The 15,080-nt window shown below is 45.4% G+C and overlaps 2 long non-coding RNA genes across 3 annotated transcripts; one reads left to right on the forward strand and one right to left on the reverse strand.

Moving 5' to 3' along the window:
• The first annotated feature begins 6,414 nt into the window (after nucleotides 1-6,414).
• On the forward strand, nucleotides 6,415-14,075 carry LOC102076792 (uncharacterized). 2 transcript variants are annotated; one of them, XR_002059938.2, is made up of 9 exons: nucleotides 6,415-6,485; nucleotides 11,030-11,071; nucleotides 11,190-11,465; nucleotides 11,546-11,776; nucleotides 11,872-12,090; nucleotides 12,415-12,483; nucleotides 12,638-12,667; nucleotides 12,751-12,792; nucleotides 13,297-14,075. It is a non-coding gene; the product is annotated as an uncharacterized LOC102076792 (long non-coding RNA). The 2 variants fall into 2 exon arrangements; XR_003219324.1 differs by having other exon boundaries at nucleotides 6,440-6,485; nucleotides 11,540-11,776.
• On the reverse strand, nucleotides 7,178-8,720 carry LOC112846421 (uncharacterized). The gene is made up of 3 exons (XR_003219358.1): nucleotides 8,368-8,720; nucleotides 7,761-7,824; nucleotides 7,178-7,379 (listed from the first exon to the last, which is right to left on the reverse strand). It is a non-coding gene; the product is annotated as an uncharacterized LOC112846421 (long non-coding RNA).
• Nucleotides 14,076-15,080: the final 1,005 nt, after the last annotated feature.

Below are 15,080 nucleotides of genomic sequence, written 5' to 3' on the forward strand. Positions count from 1 at the left end.
GGCCTGCTGGTGTTCGTTAATGGTGTTCAGCAGGATAGCGAGCGCCGTGTTTACATTGGCATCAGGTGGAATGTACACAGCCGTGATGATCCCTACTGTTGTTGCACCAGCTTTCGTGCAATCTTACTGGAGTCCTTTGTCCTGTCCCAGCAGAGCAGATTAGAGCCTGCTAGCTGTACACTAGCATCGGGTATTCCCGGGTGAAGCCAGGTTTTGGTTATCCGTGATGATCAAGGCAATATTAACAATGGAATTTGATGCATTATACCACAGTTAGCTTAAGCTAAGAGTTAGCTACCAAAAGAGTTAGGGACCAAAAACAAACCAAAAACCCAGAGGTCAAGAAAAACAGACCCACCAAACAGTCCAGGGGGCCGACCCGGAGGCCGACAGCGCAGGAGGCCAAAACAGTTCAGTTCTGGAGGCCGACCGTGCACACAGCAACGACGGCGACGAGCAAACAGTTCAGGGGGCCGACCGTGCACACGGCAATGGCGGCGACGGGCAAACAGTTCCGGGGGCCGCCCTCGACGGCCATGATGCCGACTCAGAGGCCTGGAAAGCGGCCAACAAAGGCGAGGAGGCGCAGGTCGAGCTGGCTCTGACAGCAGAGTTGCCACTGCAGGACCAGGTAAGGCTGGAGCAGATGCTGAGGCCGCAGGCGGCGAGGCTGGAAGAGATGCTGAGGCCGCAGGCGGCGAGGCTGGAAGAGATGCTGAGGCCGCAGGCGGCGAGGCCGGAAGAGATGCTGAGGCCGCAGGCGGCGAGGCCGGAACAGATGCTGAGGCCACAGGCGGCGAGGACGAAGGCTCGGAGGCCGCTGGCGGCGAGGACGAAGGCTCGGAGGCCGCTGGCGGCGAGGACGAAGGCTCGGAGGGCTCGGAGGCCGCTGGCGGCACGGGTGAGGCTGAAGCTGTTACCGGACCAGGCAAAGCAGAGGCCGGACCAGGCAAGGCAGGACCGGGCGGCAGCGCGGCAGCTGCGGAAGCCAATGAAGCTGATGCTGACGCTGCAGACGTGGATGAGGCTGGTGCTGGTGAGGACACTGCTGGCGCGGATGAGGCTGGTGTTGGTGAGGACGCTGCTGGCGCGGATGAAGCAGAAGATGATGATAATGCTGGACCAGACGAGGAAGAGGACGCTGCAGGCGGAGATGATGAGTCTGAGGCTGGCCCAGGCGACGCAGAAGCAGGAGCTGCAGCTGGCGTGGATGATGAGGCTGCAGCTGGCTTGGACGATCAGGCTGCAGCTGGCGTGGACGAAGAGGCTGCAGCTGGCGTGGACGAAGAGGCTGCAGCTGGCGTGGACGAAGAGGCTGCAGCTGGCGTGGACGAAGAGGCTGCAGCTGGCGTGGACGAAGAGGCTGCAGCTGGCGAGGATGCCTGAGACGGTGGCGCTGCAGGCGGAGGCGTGGAAGCCGTAGACGAAGGCGCTGCAGGCGGCAGCGTGAAAGCCGGAGACGAAGGCGCTGCAGGCGGCGGCGTGAAAGCCGGAGACGAAGGCGCTGCAGGCGGCGGCGTGGAAGCCGGAGACGGAGCTGCTGCTGCTGCTGGTGCAGCCGGTGATGGAGCTGCTGCAGCTGCTGGTGGTGCAGCCGGTGATGGAGCTGCTGCTGCTGCTGGTGGTGCAGCCGGTGATGGAGCTGCTGCAGCTGCTGGTGGTGCAGCCGGTGATGGAGCTGCTGCTGCAGCTGCTGGTGGTGCAGCCGGTGATGGAGCTGCTGCAGCTGCTGGTGGTGCAGCCGGTGATGGTGAAGGCTGGACGGGCTTCTCGGGCCCCCAGCAATAGCAGCAGGCGCTACTGATGGCTGGGCGAGGTCAGAGGAAACGGCCTGTTCCAGAGGCTTCTCTTCCGAGTGAGCAGATAAACAACAGTCTTTTGCGGGCTGACTGAGCTCGCCTGGGCTCACAGTAGAAACGGGAGGCAGAGGCGGTTCAGCTAAGCTGCCAGCGGAGAGAGGAGCGGGTTGCACTAGCTCAGTAGTTCCTGGAAACGCAGGCCCAGCCGGCTGCTCAGAAGTCCCAGAATCTGGCTGTGCTATGGAGTGCCGGCGGCGTGACCGATTTTTCCTCCCTGATGAGCGAACAGAGGTGACGGAAGACACTGGTGATAGTGGAGCGATGAAGGCTGGCTCCACCACTTCTGACCACATTGCTGCCAGGAAGGAGGCCGGTGAGTTAGGCACAGAATGGCACGAGGAGGGATTCTGCAGCAGCTGCGTAGAGATTCCCCTCCCTAATGGCGGTCGCCGGGGTGTCGTGGAAAACTCCGTGCTCCGCGGCTGCTGCTGTGGGGGCTTCAGGACGGAATACTGGGAGCGGGCAAAAGCCGCTAGCTCCCGAGCTTGTAGCACCTCCTGGGCTTCATGCAGCTGGTCCAGGAAGCCCATAAATCCCGTTAGTGTGCGCAGATCAGGATTCCCCTCCAGGATCGCTTCGATTGCGTTAATCCCGACTGCCATAGTCTTAGTGTCCTTAGTGTGGGAAACCCGTTTGATCAGGCTGTGGATGCGGGAGAGATCACGCTCCCGGGATGAAACCGCTGGGTCCAGGAAATGGTCGTATCGTTCTGTCATGTTTGCGTACCGGCAGGCAAGGAGAGGAGGACCCAAAATGCAGGTTTCGGTGAGACGAGGTAGAGTTCAAAGTACCGCTTTATTAGCAAGTTGCCAGTAAACAGTGGACCAAACTAAACTGGGAGAAGTACAAGCTAATAGGCAGATACACACGGACAGAAAACAGAGTGCAGACTGAAGGTGAGTAGACATCAGCGATACGACAGAGAACAAAGGTAACACAGGGCTAATATACACACGGCAGTAATCAAGGGATGAGGCACAGGAGGGGGACACACCTGGGAGGAATCACAGCTGACGAGACAGGGGAATAGCAAACAGAATACACTGACACCAGACACGAACCTGCAAAGTAAAACAGGAAACCAGAAACAACTTACAAGGAGGCAGAAGACGCTGCACTTAATCTAGAACAATAAACAACACTATAGAAACATACCAAAATATAAAGAACTGAAGAAGCTGGGTCAAAGTGACCCAGAACCGTGACATCTTCCCCACAGCTGTCAGACTCCTGAACTCTGCCTCCTGACATCTGACCCACGTTAAACTCATGGACTGAACATACACACACCCACAACCACTAGCACTTTACCACTACTGTATAGTTCTTTGTAAATAATCATTCTGTACATACGATAATTTTTAATCCTACAACTGTTTATAACTTGCATAGTTATAAACAGTTATATCTGTTTATAACTATGCATATCTCAGATTTCTGTATAGTTTTTACTTCATATTTATATCCTGTTCATAGCCTGTACATAGCTTGTACTCACTACAGCCTGTACATACTTATAGTTATAGAATATTCATAACATACTTCACACTGTGTACATTATAACATACCATAATAGACACATTTCTGTAATATACTTACACATCTATATTATTGCTAATATATATTGTAATATATCTATATCACGGCTAAAGCACTTTCTGGATGGATGCAAACTGCATTTCGTTGCCCTGTACCTGTGCATGTGCAATGACAATAAAGTTGAATTCTATTCTATTCTATTCTATTCTATTCTATTCTATTCTAAATCAAGCTAGATGGGACATTGGCGCCACCTACTGTTGTAAAAGTCACCCTGCAAAATTCACAAAGGGCAGGGGATTCTGGGTAATCCTCAGAATAATGGATTACTGCGAGGTAAGGAATGAGCAAATGTTGTGGGGAAGAAAAATCATATTGCAGGTTGTAACAGTAATACAATCTGACCCAATTATTTTTGTTTAAACATCATTTGTTGCGGGTCATTTCTCCAGTCCTTATGTTGAATTGATGCACGTTTATGTGAGATTTCTTTATTGGGAAGAGAGGAAAAAAATGGGAGCATAGTTAGCTAACTCTGTTGTTGCTTTTCCATTAAGATCTTACGCTGATTGCCCACGACAATAAAAGAAAGCATTCTAACTTGTTGCCTTTTTGTTGTGAATGCAGGTGACTGTGCCACACTGTTTACAGAATACACATTGTTTTATGTACAGCTCTGAAATATATATTCTGTATTCCGTTCATTTGGGAAAATTAAGAAGCAGATCAATTGGGTTGAAGTTCTTCTATTTTGTTGTGTATAATTTTACCACTATATGATCACACTGCAAGTGGAAATGCAATGCTCAGAATAATGGAGGATTCCTGCGAGGTCTTGACTGCCCATGACAATAAACAAAAGCATTCTAACTTGTTGCCTTTTTATTGTGAATGCAGACCAGAGAAGACAGTACACAGAGGTCACATAAGCACCAAACAAGAATTAACAGACATGAATGTTTACAAGTCTGTCATTAAAGCTAAATAGAGCTGCGGTTCTTAATGATATCAGACAAGTCAGAACAGTTGTTTATTTTATGAAGAGATTATTTGAGATTTGAGATGAGATTTGAATCAAGAATGAAGATATCTGCATTAGTGTCATGATACTGGGTTTTGTACCCAGTGTTCTCTATTATGAACCCAGTTTCCGGTTTAATATTTGATGTTTCCTGTCTTATTTTGATATTCTGTTTTCCTGTGCCTTGTTTTTCCAAACTGTGTGTCTTTTCCTGACTCGATTACGTGAAGTTAAGCCTCAGTTTTCCTTAATTCTTGTTGTACTCGGACTGTTTAACTACCTAAGTGTTTGCCTCAAGTATTACCTGATTTTAAACCTTCTTTTTTCAGCCATCTGGATTTACTATGTCTGATAATAAAGGTTTATTTTTTGTTTATTAAATGCTGTTCTGGAGTCTGAATTTTGGGTCCAGATTTTCCACAACAACTACAATTTACATATTCTCAGCCTTGAGGAAAATGTCTGCTCCAGCAGACTGTCTGGGTTTAGAGGCAACGATTCAATTTAATTCAATTTATACATCAGCAAATCACAACAACAGTTAAAGCCGACCCTACAATAATCTAAAAGAACATCTAAGTAGCGCTGTCACTCAGCTCTGTGCTGTTTCCTTCCTCAGTAATCATCTATTTTTGTTGTGGCACGTCCTCCTTTTCTCTTGTGTTCCTGTTTTCATCTTCTTACCACTGCAAATCATTTTTTCATGTGACATCATAACTGAGCCTCCTGCTTAGTTCAGAGTCACTCGGGTGAAACAGCAACTTCAGTCACAGATCAGGGTGACTTATTAGACTCCTCACATATTGATTTAATCATTTATTTATTTTTCATTTTTTAAATTAATTATAAGTGACAAGTTTGTGCCAGCTGGTGTTTTCTTTTTATATTTAATGGACAAAGAAATTTGGAGGTGTGTCATAAATGATTTATCTGTATGTGAAACATGAGAGAAACTGTGTTTTTAAAAAACAGCAGACATAGTCTCCACTGTAGTGTGGAGAATATACTGCTGATCACATGTACAGATCCCACATTAGGGACTCCACATTAGGGACTTATTGTCACATGCAAAGATACACATTACATGTTGCATGTTACACGTACAGTTACCTGCAGTGAAACTGGACCCCTACCGACCACACATACACAGCACAAACATGGTAGGAAAAACAAAGGAAAATTACCCACATCAGGTACAAGAGGAGAAAAAACAGAACTCAAACTGAGCTCCTGTGGGAGGCAGTTTATTACTGTGAACACAGTGAACCTGCTGTTCTTGGAGGCTAAATGTGTATTTCCTGTGCTCACAGGAGGCTGTGGGCGGTGTGCATGGTGGGGGTGACTGCAGTTCTCTCAAAGTGGAAGTTCCTCTGCTAATGAGATGTCCATGTTATCTGTATTTGTCCCGTTGCCTTTGTAGTTGGTGATGTGTTTCAGGCCCTCCCATACCTTCCTGGAGTCGTTATCAGAGAGGAGATCTGATAACTTGTTTGAAATGTCCAGTTTTGCTGCTCTGATGCATTTTTTAAGGTCTGCTCTTGCTCTGCTGTACATGTCCTGGTCCCCAGATTTGTATGTAGAGTTGCCTTTAACATGCCTGAACCTGACTTGTCATCCAGGGTTTACGGTTTGTTGCACTTTTCCGTGGTGACAGTGTCCGTGCAGTGTTTGATGTAACCCAGCACTGCGGTTGTGTGAGTCTCTAGGTCGTCCTGTTCAGAGACACTCTGTGAGCAAAACAGTCCTGCAGCTGAGCCAGAGCTTCCTCAGAAAAGGTGTTAATGGTTCTGATGGTGGGCTTTGTCCTTTTCCTGAGTGTGTGTGTGCTGGGACAATGATGAACTTTAGCTTGGTACATGATAACTACAGGCTGCGGCGCAGTAAAGTAAGCCCCGCCCTCACCAACCACACAGTGTGGCCACATGGAGTTCAGCCAGTGAAACACTTCATGTGTTAAACGTGTTAAAGGTGAAGTGATGAAGCTGAAGGCGTCTCGCTGCTGCTCAGACTGATGTTCACTCGTCATCCAGACACGATGAAGACTCCGTGTGTCTCTCTGCTCCTCGGTGAGTCAAACTCAGAGCTGCTGCTCATTTATTCATCAGCATTAAACTGAATGGAACCTCTACTACACACAGCCGGGAATGTGGGAAACTGTGATGCAGGACAGAGACACAGACACTAAATCCACACTGTGAAATCTAATTAGCTCCCAGAACTAAAAAACTAATAAACTTGTTGCCTCAAAAAAACAGAGTAAAGCTTAAGATGATTATATTAGGACAACTTATTCATTAAGTGCACAGTTCTAAGAATAACTTGATGACTGTGTAACACTGATTGTTCACCCACTGACAAACATGTCAAGTTCTGCTACATTAAAGAACAACTTGTAGTAACTTATATTAATATAACACTGAATGCAAATGTGATTCAAAGAGAATAATTAACAACACTTCTTGTAATGGTGTTTAAATCAGCCCAACTTTTATTTTGAAATGTAAAACAACAGCCAACATCCTGGACACTGTTCTGCTGAACAACAACAGTTATACTGTCATCATTGTTACAATCTTACAATGAAACAACATCTCAGATTTAATTATTCTTATTATTAGTTTATTATTATTAGTTTATTAAGTTTGTTTGTAGTTACATTACTTCTATAATCAAAATAAAATGTATTTATTGTTCAGTGTCCAGATCAAACAACACATTTGTTTTACATTCAAACACAGGAGCTGGTGTGTTGTAATATTTTAAGGATGCTTGTTTCCAGTCCAGGCATCACTGCCTGAATGACTGTCATGGATCGAGCTGATCCAAATGTAAGTGCAGCAGAAAGTCTTTAACTTCCCTTCAGTACAGTGGCAGTGGATGTGGGCTGGAGATGCAATGACCTTCGACCTGCAGGTCACTGACCAACCATCTGTGATGGAGGACTCATCTCTGCTGGTGTCCTGCAAGCAAACAATCAGATTCTTTAGAACACCAACTTATTTGCTTTTTTAAAACTTTTTATTTGCTATTGAACAGACCTCAGCTTAGACTCAATCTCAGGCTCCACCCCCACCAGAGAGGTGACATTCACTGATAGCTCTGACCACCACCCAACACACAATAATGTCATGAAAGCATATTTTTAAAAAGGGCTCTGCCAACATGGCCAATAACTTATTCTGATGATCTGCAGAATAATTTGGGCACAAAACAAATTTCACTGTTCAAAAACTTGCAGACTTAACTATATACAGTGCAGACAGTGTGGACCCTCTAAACTAAGTCTGTTGGATATGATCTTTGAATAAATGCAGACCAAACTGTTGTTGTTTGTTACTTACACAGCATGTCTTGTAGGATTAACTGGAGTCATCAGCAACAGCACAGAGCAGTCACATCTCAGGTCTAATAATAGAAGACAGGAAACCAAAGCATAAAGGAAACAGCAAGTAAAACAGTTTGATCTAAAGTATGATTAAAGTTCAGCCTGATTAATATAAATGTGACAGCTACTAATATATTGTGGGAAGTAAACTGTAACCAAAATACTTCCCACTCAGCTGATGTCTTTCTGTCCAACAGCTCCTTTTCTAGACGTGTAAGAGTTTGATGTCATGTGAAAAGCTGCCACAAAGAATTAAAATAAATACAGAGGTTAAGAAGATGCAGTTCATATGTTATAAAAGTGGGCTGAAAACAAGCCCCGCCCCTAACAGCTGGGCTCTTATCTGGTATCTGCTCACGTTTCTGTTTCAAACAATCAACAGAAAACTTCACTGAGAGATTTTATATAATGTTTTTAAAGCTGTGGGTTAATTTTTAAGTAACATGAGCCCAGAGGCAGCAGCAACGCTAGGCTAACACTAGCTAGCTAGCAAGTTCATAAACCTGGAGCTAAACTGAGAGAAGGCACAAAATCAGTTTGAATAAGAGTAAACATTTACTCACTGAGTCAGTGTATCAGGTAAAGATCCACAGCAGTGACAACAATGATCTCTTGAGCTGAAGCTTCTCCAGGTTTGCTCAACATATTCCAGAAAAAGATGGCGGCACCATGAACACGCGGACTGATCTGTGCGAGGAGGAGGACGATAGTGACGTGGCATTTTCAAACCATATAGTTTAAATTTCCAGCTTACTTAGTTTTTCTAATTTAAGACAACTCAAATAAACTGAGTTGATCAGCTCTTTGAATAAAAAGTACAGGTAACTTACCTAACCTGAGATCTAATAACAACCTGATAAAAATTGAGTTCAGTCTACTTAATGTTTACCGTTGTTTAATAACAGTTTACAAAAACAATGCCATCAGGTCATGAATTTAAATAAAAACTTCAGACTTTTATACACATTAATAATTCTCCAGTACACCAGAGTGACTACACACTAATAATTATGGTTAAGCAGGAAAAGCATTTTAAAATACTGATTTCAGTGGTCTGGGACACTGTGTACATGAAAAGGTGTAAAATACAACACCTGCTGATTAAACCATAAACTAGTTTCATTAAAAAACATCCCTTTGACTAAATTCAGCGTGGTAGCCTGACTAAGCCACTGTTATGTATGTGATTGGTCTTTAGAACAAACATCACCGTTTCACAGACAAGACTACAGCCTTCCTGGAGGAGATTTCCTTTAAGGGAAAATAGGAATATTAATGTAAATACATGAAAAAGTACAAACTCCTCAGGAAATAGCATCTCTGTATTACTGCTGCCTCTTTTCACTCACCTTTAAAACCATCTGTGGGCGTGATGGGGGTAGGTACAGGTCTGTGCTTGGGTGGATTTTCAGTGCTGACTCTTCCATCCACCTTAAAGAGCTCAGCACAGAGAGCACCCTGTTCTGAATTTGAAGCTAATGCTACTAACTACATGTGACTTCCTGCTGACTTCCACTCGACTGGAAACCAGTGAGGAAACAACCAAATATGTCCAAAGAAAAAACTTGAATGCTGATCATAAACCCTGGAGAACTGCTGCTCAAGACCACTTCAACCTCCCTCTGTGATACTTTGACCTTGGCCTCTAGTCTCCGTCTCCATGGAGACCACTGCTGCTTGTAGCATCTCACTGATCTCTCCTGCTGTGGTGTAGATGAGCTGGTTGCAGTAGGTGTGGTCCTGCATTCACATCATCTAGTAGATCTTCTGAGGGTACTTCACGTAGTCTTGGTAACTGTTTGTGTGTGTGTGTGTGTGTGTGTGTGTGTGTGTGTGTGTGTGTGTGTGCCGTACACATAAATATAGATAGAAAAAATGCCCTGTATTTGTATAGCGCTTTACTAGTCCCCAAGGACTCCAAAGCGCTTTACACAACCAGTCATCCACCCATTCACACACACATTCACACACTGGTAATGGCAAGCTACATTGTAGCCACAGTTGCTCACTCATCTGTTCTCTGATTGGATTGTTAAATTTGTGATTGACATGACATTGACCAATGAGCTGAAAGGAAGAAAAACGAGCGAGGGAACTTGAGCACAGTTTTAAACATAGTTTTTTTGCTTTGTATCTGTAAACAGACCTTAACTAAAACATTGTAACTTGTGTACATATTTTTACACACACACATTCTCATCTATGGAGTTTTCAGATATTTTGGTTTACAAGGTTACGAAACTCACTACTAGGCGGTCTGATTTACAACTGCAAAATATTTATGAGCACAATTTGAACCAAACCCAAAATGCTGTTTCTAGTGTGGGAACTCTGTCTGATCATCTGATGTAACAACTTGGTTTATGTCCTTTCTGAGATAAAGCCTAGTTTATTTATTTTTCCGTATAACCACCAGAAAGGATGGTTCCCACTATACATGTTCTGATCAGGTGTCCCTACGATGTCCCAAAGACAAGGACAGGTGTGTGTGTGTGTGTGTAGGTGTGTGTGTGTGTAATGATCATGTAAACCAGGGGTATTATACTAAAGTTTAAAGAGGTCGTGTCAGAGAAAATGTCTTGAAGCTAAAGTCCAGAGGATCAAACATAAACACACAGATACAGACATGTAGATGCAACATAGAAGTAAACACATATGTAAGACTGTTCATATGCATAATGCTCCATTTTAACATAATACAATGTGATGCATGTTCAAAGGGAGATAAATAAAAAGAGAAAGAACTTGAATTTCCTCTTTTCTGTTTCACACACTGACTGTGTCTCAGTGATACTGGTAACACATCTCAACCACAGTTTCCACTCTGCTGTGCTTTTGCACGTTTCTGCTCTGTGAGTAAACTGAGCTCTAGCTTGTGCTGCCAGGATTTTAACCCTGGCTGACTCAGAGCCTCACACACATGTGGAGGAGCTCACTGATGAGCTGGGAACCATATTTAGCTGTGATTATGTTGACTGTGGAGAAACTGCTTTAGTGTGTGGAGCCAAACATGGTGACGATGCTCAGAGTCAAAGCTGAGAAACTCGTCTCAGTGGTGGAAGGTCACCTCTTACAAGCTTCAGGTCCACGTTAGTCACATCAGCTGACTGCAGGCTGGAAAATCTGATTTGGTTGTTGGTTTGGATCTGACAGGGTCTGGGTCCAGACTGTGGTCTGCCTGTTTGTGACCTCTGACCTTTAGTGACCTCTGACCTCCTGTTGCAGGTGTGTGTGTGCTGCTGCTGTCTGCACCGACTGTTTCTGCAGGTGAGGTGATGGAAGTGAAAACAATCAGTGAGACAAGAACACAAATACATTTACTCTGTGTGTGTGTGTGTGTGTGTGTGTGTGTGTGTGTGTGTGTGTGTGTGTGTGTGTCCTCCAGTGTCTCTGTCTGTCGGTCCAAACCTTCAGCAGTTCTTCAGAGGATCTTTAGTGGATCTGAGTTGTGTTGATGATGGACAGACAGCTGATGGATGGACAGTGAAGAGGACCAGAGGAGGACTCACTGAGGACTGTGGAGCAGCTCCAGGCTTTGGGGGGCTTCTTGGTTCCTACTGTGTTGTGGATCTTTCTGCTCCCAGTGAAACCTTCTGGTGTGAGGACTCCTCTGGACAGCAGAGTGACAGAGTCTCCTTCAGTGTCCAATCAGACACTAAAGGTGAGATGTTCCAGCTGTGTCTCTGTCTCTGTGTGACTCTGCTCTCATTAACTCTGTTTGTCTCTGATGGTCTGATGAAGGTGTCATCCTGGAGATCCCTGCACTTCCTGTGAGGACAGGAAGTGATGTCATTCTGCGCTGCAGACAGAGGAATGGTGCCACAGTCGCAGCTTATTTCTTCATCAAAGGAAGTTCTGTTGGTCATAAACCAGAGCACATCATCACTAACATCACGCAGGCTGATGAAGGTCTCTACTCATGTTCTACTGATGAGGGTGGAAAGTCTCCTCAGAGCTCTCTGAGGGTCAGAGGTCAGAACACTGACATCACTTCCTGTTTAAAACCTGATGTAACATTGTGACCTGATAATAAACTGACTGAACCATCTTCATCATCTCTCCTGCAGATCCTCCCAAAATCACCCATCCTCCTCCTCACTGTCCTCCTCCTGCAAGCACCTCCACAAACTTTGCTCCTCCCTTAAAAACTGCTCTTACATGTCCTCCCTGTATTCCTCCTCCTCCTCCTCCCTCTCTCCTGGTCCCAGTTGTAGCAGGTCTGGTCTCTGGGGTTCTCCTGGTTCTGGTTCTGGGTGGAGTTCGGTTCCTCTGCAGTAAACTCAAAGGTGATAAACCTGCACAGAAGTAAAAGTCTTGTTCCTTTATTAAAGCTGACGAGAGCAGCCGCGCTCCCATCAACTCTTTTAAAACCTGCTGCAGGATGAGTTGGAACAATAATGTTTGTGCGTTTGAAAACAGAGGAGTTGTGTTTACACATCACACATTCAGCTGGTCCCAGGTTTCCTTCCACTCATGTGTCTGCAGGAACAACAAGTTCACAGCACTTCCTACTGTCTAACAAACACCATCACGCTGTCAGCACGAACCATCACATGAGTTTGATGTGCACCATTACTCCTCCTGTGCTGATGTTTCTCTGTGTGATGTAGGAGGTCGGGGAGCAGACCTGTGGAGCTGTGGAGGTGACGGCTGTCTGAGACGGAGCGTCTGCCTCTGCTGTGAGTCTCCTTCATGTTTCATGTATTATCTGTGTTTCCACCACTGGAGGGCGCTGTGGGTTATTGATGTGTGGGAACAGTAACCAATCACTGCATTCTGAATGCTTCTCTTTGGTCATGTGACCATTTGATCTCTGATCAGTGTGTTCTTCAGTTTCAGGCCTGTTTCTGCTGACTGCTGCAGGTGAGCTGATGTTCCTACACCTGTCTGTCCTCATCATGACCTCTGACCTTTGGTGACCTTTAGTGACCTCTGTCCTGTTGCAGGTGTGTGTGTGCTGCTGGTGTCTGCTCTGACCGTTTCTACAGGTGAGTTGAAGGTAACAGGAACTCTGAGGTGATGTAGGTGCTCTGTGGTCGCTGCTCCATCATCATTACTACTACTACTACTATTTCTTCTTCTTCCTCCTCCTCCTCCTCAAATATTCCAAAGTTTATGAAACTCTGAGGGGAATTCAGTCTCTTGGTGTGTCCACACTCACTCAAAGGTCCTCTAACACTAAGAAAAAACCTGGCTTCCACATGAGGAACTACAAAGACCATAAAACCACAGTTCTAACAATGTAACCTTGGCCTGCAACACCCACAGGTTTGGGTCAGATCTGACCCACAGACATGCACACCTGAGGGTCAAAGGTCAGAGCTGCAGATACAAGGCTGGCCTTCAGTGCAAATTTACTTACAGCAAGATGCCCAAGGCTCTGTGTGGTTATAACAGGCACCTCTATGTCTACAATATGCAGGTTCAAAGTACTGTATGGAGTAATTTGAGTCCTTCTGACCTTCTGACTCCTCTGTGTCCTCCTCTTTCAGGTCCTCCTACTCCATGTGAGTCTGTGCTGAGGCTCGTCTGCCATCTAGTGGTCTTCTGTCCATACTGCATCTCTACTGGCCTGCTGCTGTCCCTCTGCTGCAGCAGGAGGACACCGAACAAACCGGCTGTCTCCATGGAGATGACCAAGTGTGATGGAGGAGGTCAGGGACTGGCTGAAGATGGTGATGATGTCACTGATGATGTCACCACTCATCATGCCTTCTGAGCTGCAGACTGTGTGTCAGCGTACCAGCATCTGCAGTACTTCTGTCTCTTGGTTCCTCTTTTGCTGTGTTGGAGAAATGTTCTAGTGTTTAGTGTCAGTATGGATTAGGTAGGTTTGAGTTTATCTCTTCATCCCTGTTTCCTGTGTAAGTCTGTCCTCTGTGTCTGTCTCCTCTTTCTGTATTGTGCCTCCTGTACATTCTCCCAGTCCATCATGTGCGTCTATTCCCGTTGTCTTCAAAGTCCATCTAGTTCTTCCCTCCCGTCTCCTGTGTCATGTTGTGTGAATTAGTGTTTCCTGTTTTACTTTGACAGTATAACGTCCTGTGTTCGGTGTGTATGTGTAGTTTTGCTTCCTGTGTGTCGTCAGGTCTCCCTAATTACCCTTGTGTGCTTATGTCGTGTCTGTTTTCCTGTGTCTCTCACGTCATGTTCCAGTTTTCCTTGTTTTTTGCTTTAGTTTTCCCAGTTTAGTCAGTGAGTCTAGTCTTGGTTTCACATTTTATGTATGTCAACATTCCAGCCTCAATAAATGACTCTTTCTGTTCAACCTAACTCTCGCCTCAGTTGTCTACATTTGGCTCCTCCTCCTCTCTGCAATCTGCCATTGCAGATCGTGACACTGTGGAGCTCTGGTGTGTTTTCAAAGTGTTTTTATTGGACAGTAAGTTTACCTCAGCGTACGAGGTGAAAAACTAACTTCATCATCTTTAAATTTGTTACTGAGGTCTGGACGATGAACATAAACCTGTAAACCCTCCCACTGATACTTCAGGATATTCTCTTACCCAATAGCATGGTCACTGCTTAATAAACACAGCTGTGTGTTGAACCAAAATCATACATGTTTCCATGTTTCCAAAATGTCTTGATGCACACTCAGTGATCCAGGTAAGGAGATCCCTAAAGGTTGACTGTCGATCTGACCTGTGTGACCTCTGAGGCTCCATCACTGAGTGTATTCAGCAGATACAGACACAGACATTTCCCCTGTTCATGTCAGTGTGCAGTGCTGTTTACACAGCATCCACCTGACTGCTGAGACTGGGAGGAGTCACAGCTCCTGGGTGGGCCGGGTCAGGAAAGCTACCAGATTAAACCTGTGGATCCAGCTGCTGGATCCAGCTGCTGTGGATCCAGCTGCTGTGGAGCTCTCAGTGGGATCTCTGGAGCACTAAATTCAGATTTGATTCAGGTTAACTACATTTGTGCTTCCTGCTTCTTCATATGAGGGTCAGAGTTCACAGGTCAGATAAATCACTCAGATCCAGGTTTGTCCAGAGACAACAATGGCTCCAGGACCTGAGCCAGAGAGACCAACAGGACTGAATCCACCCAACTGTACAAATACACTGGATGCTGAAATATGTAAATAACAACTGAACATATTTAACTCACAATAGAAGAGAGAAAACATGTCAAATATTTAAACTGAGGAATTGTTGATAAAATGAGCTCCTTTTTAATTGGCTGGCATAGAAAGAGCATGTTAGAGAGGCAGACAGAGGTTCAGCAGCTGTAGAGTCATGTTCCTCACTGTGAACATCTCATCATCTAC

Source organism: Oreochromis niloticus, linkage group LG3, assembly GCF_001858045.2.
Source record: "Oreochromis niloticus isolate F11D_XX linkage group LG3, O_niloticus_UMD_NMBU, whole genome shotgun sequence".
Classification (NCBI taxonomy): domain Eukaryota; kingdom Metazoa; phylum Chordata; class Actinopteri; order Cichliformes; family Cichlidae; genus Oreochromis; species Oreochromis niloticus.